Consider the following 6,000-nt stretch of genomic DNA (forward strand, 5'->3'; position numbering starts at 1 on the left):
AGATTTACTCTGTATCTAACGCCGTGCTGTCTCTGTCATGGAAGTGTTTAACATGAAGAGTGCAGAAGGAGATATACTCTGTACCTAACCCCACGCTGTCCCTGCCCTGGGAGTGTTTATTAGGAACAGTGCAGATGGAGATTTACTCTGTATCTAAACCCACACTGTACCTGTCCTGGGAGTGTTTAATAGGAACAGTGCAGAGGGAGATTTACTCTTTACCTAACCCAGTGCTGTCCCTGTCCTGGGAGTGTTTAATACGAACAGTGCAGAGGGAGATTTTCTCTGTATCTAACCCTGCCCTATCCCTGTCCTGGGAGTGTTTAATAGGAACAGTGCAGAGGGAGATTTACTCTGTATCTAACCCCGAGCTGTCCCTGTCCTGGGAATGTTTAATAGGAACAGTGCAGAGGGAGATTTACTCTGTACCTAACCCCGCGCTGTCCCTGTCCTGGGAGTTTTTAATAGGAACAGTGCAGAGGGAGATTTACTCTTTACCTAACCCCGTGCTGTCCCTGTCCTGGGAGTGTTTAATAGGAACTTTGCAGAGTGAGATTTACTCTGTATCTAACCCCGTGCTGTCCCTGTCCTGGGAGTGTTTAATAGGAACAGTGCAGAAGGAGATTTACTCTGTATCTAACCCCGTGCTTTCCCTGTCCTGGGAGTGTTTGATGGGGTACAGTGTAGAGGGAGATTTACTCCGTATGTAACCCCGCGCAGTCTCTGTCCTGGGAGTGTTTAATAGGAACAGTGCAGATGGAGATTTACTCCGTATCTAACCACACACTGTACATGTTCTGGGAGTGTTTAATAGGAACAGTGCAGAGGGACATTTACTCTTTACCTAACCCCATGCTGTCTCTGTCCTGGGAGTGTTTAATATGAACAGTGCAGTTGGAAATTTACTCTGTATCTAACCACGGGCTGTCCCTGTCCTGGGAGTGTTTAATTGGTACAGTGCAGAGGGGATTTACTCTGTATCTAACCCAGCGCTGTCTCTGTCCTGGGACTGTTTAATATGAAAAGTGCAGAGGGAGATTTACTCTGTCCTTAACCCCGCGCTGTCCCTGTCCTGGGAGTGTTTAAAAGGAACAGTGCGGGAGCAAGATTGACTCTATCACTGATCCCGAGCTGTCCCTGTCCTGGGAGTGTTTGATGGGGTACAGTGTAGAGGGAGATTTCCTCCGTATGTAACCCCGTCCTGTCCCTGTCCTGGGAGTGTTTAATAGGAACAGAGCAGAAGGAGATTTACTCTGTATCTAACCACGTGCTGTCCCTGTCCTGGTAGTGTTTAATAGGAACAGTGCAGAGGGAGATTTACTCTGTATCTAACCCCACGCTGTCCCTGTCCTGGTAGTGTTTAATAGGAACAGTGCAGAGGGAGATTTACTCTGTATCTAACCCCACACTGTATCTGTCCTGGGAGTGTTTAATAGGAACAGCGCAGAGAGAGATTTTACTGTACCGAACCCCGTGCTGTCTCTGTCCTGGGGCTGTTTAATCGGAACATTTCAGAGGGACATTTACTCTGTACCTAATACCGTGCTGTCTCTGTCCTGGGAGTGTTTCATATGAACAGTGCATTTGGAAATTTACTCTGTATCTAACCACGGGCTGTCCCTGTCCTGGGAGTGTTTAATTGGAACAGTGCAGTGGGAGATTTACTCTGTATCTAACCCCGTGCTGTCCCTGTCCTGGGAGTGTTTAATTGGAACAGTGCAGTGGGAGATTTACTCTGTATCTAACATTGTGCTGTCCTTGTTATGGGAGTGTTTAACATGAACAGTGCAGAAGGAGATTCACTCTGTATACAACCGCGTGTGGTCCCTGACCTGGGCGTGTTTAAAAGGAACAGTACAGATGGAGATTTACTCTGTATCTAACCCCATGCTGTCCCTGTCCTGGGTGTGTTTAATAGGAACAGTGCAGAGGGAGATTTACTCTGTATCTAACGCTGTGCTGTCTCTGTCCTGGAAGTGTTTAACATGAAGAGTGCAGAAGGAGATTTACTCTGTTTCTAACCCCGAGCTGTCTCTGTCCTGGGAGTATTTAATAGGAACAGTGCAGAGGGAGATTTACTCTGAATCTAACGCCGTGATGTCCCTGTTTTGGGAGTGTTAAACAGGAATAGTGCAGAGGGAGATTTACTCTGTATCTAACCCCGAGCTGTCCCTGCCCTGGGAGTTTTTAATAGGAACAGTGCAGAAGGAGATTTACTCTGTGTCTAACCCCGTGCTGTCCTAGTTATGGGAGTGTTTAAGAGGAACAGTGCAGAGCGAGATTTACTCTGTATCTCATCCCGTGCTGTCCCTGTCCTGGTAATGTTTAATAGGAACAGTGCAGAGGGAGATTTACTCTGTATCTAACCCCGTGCTGTCCCTGTCCTGGGAGTGTTTAATAGGAACAGTGCAGTGGGAGATTTACTCTGTATCTAGCCCAGTGCTGTCTCTGTCCTGGGAGTGTTTGACACGAACAGTGCAGAGGGAGATTTACTCTGTATCTAACCCTGTGCTGTCCCTGTCCTGGGAATATTTAATAGGAACAGTGCAGAGGGAGATTTACTCTGTATCTAACCCCGTGCTGTCCCTGTTCTGGGAATGTTTAATAGGAACAGTGCAGAGGGAGATTTACTCTATATCTCACCCCGTGCTGTCCCTGTTCCGGGAATCTTTAATAGGAACAGTGCAGAGGGAGATTTACTCTGTATCTAACGCCGTGCTGTCTCTGTCATGGAAGCGTTTAACATGAAGAGTGCAGAAGGAGATATACTCTGTACCTAACCCCACGCTGTCCCTGCCCTGGGAGTGTTTAATAGGAACAGTGCAGATGGAGATTTACTCTGTATCTAAACCCACACTGTACCTGTCCTGGGAGTGTTTAATAGGAACAGCGCAGAGGGAGATTTACTCTTTACCTAACCCCGTGCTGTCCCTGTCCTGGGAGTGTTTAATACGAACAGTGCAGAGGGAGATTTTCTCTATATCTAACCCTGCCCTATCCCTGTCCTGGGAGTGTTTAATAGGAACAGTGCAGAGGGAGATTTACTCTGTACCTAACCCCGTGCTGTCCCTGTCCTGGGAGTGTTTAATAGGAACAGTGCAGAAGGAGATTTGCTCTGTATCTAACCCCGAGCTGTCCCTGTCCTGGGAATGTTTAATAGGAACAGTGCAGAGGGAGATTTACTCTGTATCTCACCCCGCGCTGTCCCTGTCCTGGGAGTGTTTAATACTAACAGTGTAGAGGCAGATTTACTCTGTACCTAACCCCGTGCAGTCTCTGTCCTGGGAGTGTTTAATAGGAACAGTGCAGAGCGACATTTACTCTGTATCTCACCCCACGCTGTCCCTGTCCTGGGTGTGTTTGATGGCGTACAATGTAGAGGGAGATTTACTCCGTATGTTGCCCCATGCTGTCCTGTCCTGGGAGTGTTTAATAGGAACAGTGCAGATGGAGATTTACTCTGTATCTAAACCCACACTGTACCTGTCCTGGGAGTGTTTAATAGGAACAGTGCAGAGGGAGATTTACTCTTTACCTAACCCCGTGCTGTCCCTGTCCTGGGAGTGTTTAATACGAACAGTGTAGAGGGAGATTTTCTCTATATCTAACCCTGCCCTATCCCTGTCCTGGGAGTGTTTAATAGGAACAGTGCAGAGGGAGATTTACTCTGTACCTAACCCCGTGCTGTCCCTGTCCTGGGAGTGTTTAATACGAACAGTGCAGAGGGAGATTTTCTCTATATCTAACCCTGCCCTATCCCTGTCCTGGGAGTGTTTAATAGGAACAGTGCAGAGGGAGATTTACTCTGTATCTAACCCCGAGCTGTCCCTGTCCTGGGAATGTTTAATAGGAACAGTGCAGAGGGAGATTTACTCTGTATCTCACCCCGCGCTGTCCCTGTCCTGGGAGTGTTTAATACTAACAGTGTAGAGGCAGATTTACTCTGTACCTAACCCCGTGCAGTCTCTGTCCTGGGAGTGTTTAATAGGAACAGTGCAGAGCGAGATTTACTCTGTATCTCACCCCGCGCTGTCCCTGTCCTGGGTGTGTTTGATGGGGTACAATGTAGAGGGAGATCTACTCCGTATGTTGCCCCATGCTGTCCTGTCCTGGGAGTGTTTAATAGGAACAGTGCAGAGGGAGATTTTCTCTGTATCTAACCCTGCCCTGTCCCTGCCCTGGGAGTGTTCAATTGGAACAGTGCAGTGTGAAATTTACTCTGTATCTAACCCCGAGCTGTCCCTGCCCTGGGAGTTTTTCATAGGAACAGTGCAGAAGGAGATTTACTCTGTATCTGACCCCATGCTGTCCTAGTTATGGGAGTGTTTAAGAGGAACAGTGCAGAGCGTGATTTACTCTGTATCTCACCCCGTGCTGTCCCTGTTCCGGGAATCTTTAATAGGAACAGTGCAGAGGGAGATTTACTCTGTATCTAACGCCGTGCTGTCTGTGTCATGGAAGTGTTTAACATGAAGAGTGCAGAAGGAGATATACTCTGTACCTAACCCCACGCTGTCCCTGCCCTGGGAGTGTTTAATAGGAACAGTGCAGAGGGAGATTTACTCTGTATCTAACCCCGTGCTGTCCCTGTCCTGGGAGTGTTTAATAGGAATAGTGCAGAGGGAGATTTACTCTTTACCTAACCCCGTGCTGTCCCTGTCCTGGGAGTGTTTAATAGGAACAGTGCAGAGGGAGATTTTCTCTATATCTAACCCTGCCCTATCCCTGTCCTGGGAGTGTTTAATAGGAACAGTGCAGAGGGAGATTTACTCTGTATCTAACCCCGAGCTGTCCCTGTCCTGGGAATGTTTAATAGGAACAGTGCAGAGGGAGATTTACTCTGTACCTAACCCCGCGCTGTCCCTGTCCTGGGAGTTTTTAATAGGAACAGTGCAGAGGGAGATTTACTCTTTACCTAACCCCGAGCTGTCCCTGTCCTGGGAATGTTTAATAGGAACAGTGCAGAGGGAGATTTACTCTGTACCTAACCCCGCGCTGTCCCTGTCCTGGGAGTTTTTAATAGGAACAGTGCAGAGGGAGATTTACTCTGTATCTAACCCCGAGCTGTCCCTGTCCTGGGAATGTTTAATAGGAACAGTGCAGAGGGAGATTTACTCTGTACCTAATCCCGTGCTGTCCCTGTCCTGGGAGTGTTTAATAGGAACTTTGCGGAGGGAGATTTACTCTGTATCTAACCCCGTGCTGTCCCTGTCCTGGGAGTGTTTAATAGGAACAGTGCAGAAGGAGATTTACTCTGTACCTAATCCCGTGCTGTCCCTGTCCTGGGAGTGTTTAATAGGAACTTTGCGGAGGGAGATTTACTCTGTATCTAACCCCGTGCTGTCCCTGTCCTGGGAGTGTTTAATAGGAACAGCGCAGAGGGAGATTTACTCTGTACCTAATCCCGTGCTGTCCCTGTCCTGGGAGTGTTTAATAGGAACTTTGCGGAGGGAGATTTACTCTGTATCTAACCCCGTGCTTTCCCTGTCCTGGGAGTGTTTAATAGGAACAGTGCAGAGGGAGATTTACTCCGTATCTAACCACACACTGTACATGTTCTGGGAGTGTTTAATCGGAACAGTGCAGTGGGAATTTACTCTTTACCTAACCCCATGCTGTCTCTGTCCTGGGAGTGTTTAATATGAACAGTGCAGTTGGAAATTTACTCTGTATCTAACCACGGGCTGTCCCTGTCCTGGGAGTGTTTAATTGGTACAGTGCAGAGGGGATTTACTCTGTATCTAACCCAGCGCTGTCTCTGTCCTGGGACTGTTTAATATGAAAAGTGCAGAGGGAGATTTACTCTGTCCTTAACCCCGCGCTGTCCCTGTCCTGGGAGTGTTTAAAAGGAACAGTGCGGGAGCAAGATTGACTCTATCACTGATCCCGAGCTGTCCCTGTCCTGGGAGTGTTTGATGGGGTACAGTGTAGAGGGAGATTTCCTCCGTATGTAACCCCGTCCTGTCCCTGTCCTGGGAGTGTTTAATAGGAACAGAGCAG

The sequence above is a fragment of the Chiloscyllium plagiosum genome, unplaced genomic scaffold, assembly GCF_037043375.1.
Source record: "Chiloscyllium plagiosum isolate Xiang-an unplaced genomic scaffold, Cpla_swu_hap1 HiC_scaffold_40, whole genome shotgun sequence".
NCBI classification, from domain to species: Eukaryota; Metazoa; Chordata; class Chondrichthyes; order Orectolobiformes; family Hemiscylliidae; genus Chiloscyllium; species Chiloscyllium plagiosum.